At 38.1% G+C, this 1411-nt stretch overlaps 1 long non-coding RNA gene across 1 annotated transcript in view; it reads left to right on the top strand.

Annotated features, from left to right (window-relative positions):
• Positions 1-1411, top strand: part of LOC145241611 (uncharacterized) — a 16191-nt gene extending 14780 nt beyond the window's left edge. Inside the window, exon 3 of the long non-coding RNA XR_013862589.1 lies at positions 1343-1411. This is a non-coding gene — a long non-coding RNA (uncharacterized LOC145241611). The remainder of the gene's footprint in view (positions 1-1342) is intronic.

The following is a 1411-nucleotide window of genomic DNA, read 5'->3' as shown; positions in this document are numbered from 1 at the left end:
AAAAATGCAGGGTCTGTAATATTCACTATAGTGGGTCAGGTTCCCTCAATATTCCATCAGAATCTTTCACATACAAGCACCAAAATTGGCACAAATGACGTTCAGAACATACATTAAAAAAAAAAAAAAAACGCTAGCCATCAGAAAATTCAAGATGGCTGCCAGTTTTCAAGATGGCTGCAGAAGTAAACCTGACAAATTTCAATTTTGGTGCATGTATCACCAATGGATGGCTCTCGTCTTGGGGGGGTTCCATGTTTTGACAAGCTTTTGGGTTCGACCTTTACTCCTGGTCTGAAATTGAACACATACATTAAGTCTTTTGCCAAGGTCGCTGGGAAAATGCTGGGGTCCTTCTATCGCCCCAGAAGATAGTTCACTATTTATGCAATTCTCTATCTATATAAAAGCCAAATACGTCCAATGATGTAGTACTGCTGCCATATCTGGGCAGGAGCTGCTAAAAACAGCCTATCCTGTCTTGACAGAGTACAAAATAGACTTCGTGGATTAGTGGGGGATACCCTTTTCTCTTCCCTGCAACCTCTCTCTCACAGAAGAGACGTTGCGAGTCTATCCTTGTTTTATCGTTATTTCCATGGCAAGTGCTCGTCTGAACTCCAATCTCCGGTCTCCTCTCGCTAATCTTTTACGATAAACACCCGTCTAGCTGAAACAACTACCAATAATTTTCCCCACTTTTTATCTGTGCCTAAATCCAAACGTAGATTCCATGAACAAAGCTTCTTTCTTTGAAGTGCACGCCTGTGGAACTCTCTTCCGTTTGTCTGTTTCCCACCTGACTACAACTTGGATGTCTTCAAGTCTAACATAAACAAATTCATGATGAAGTAAGTAAGATACTTTATCAAATCTCCAATACAAATGATTACTACGATACTATCCCATTGATTACTGTACACGCAATAACCCTTATCCTCGAGTGGCCTCCGAGCCTTGATAAATGGTGACCACCATGTAAAAAAAAAGTGAAAGATTGTTTCAGCAATCTGTCCCACTACTAGAATCCCACTATAACAAATGCAAAGAAAGGCGCATGAAGAAACAAGCTGTTTCTCTAACTGCTCTGTACCTAGCGTACAAGGGAAAATAATAGCCGACGTTTTGAAAAATAAAAAAAAAAAGCGCGCATGTTGGTGTACAACAGATGTGCTAAACAGCGACCTGTGATAAGCTGTATTTTCGTCCAATCATAAAACACGTAAAAATGACTCCGTTATAGTAATGTCCAATATTATTCAAATAACAGTGATCGCAGAGGGAGATAATTCATGTTTTACTTTATTTCGATTTTATTAATTAGATTTTTCTTTTGTTTCAGATTAATAGCAGAAGGAAGAAATAAAGGAACGAATTAAAAAATAAATAAATAAAAATGATTTCAAATAAA

Source organism: Euprymna scolopes, chromosome 2, assembly GCF_053919585.1.
Source record: "Euprymna scolopes isolate OS-2025 chromosome 2, ASM5391958v1, whole genome shotgun sequence".
NCBI classification, from domain to species: domain Eukaryota; kingdom Metazoa; phylum Mollusca; class Cephalopoda; order Sepiida; family Sepiolidae; genus Euprymna; species Euprymna scolopes.
This window is presented reverse-complemented; position numbering and strand designations above follow the sequence as displayed.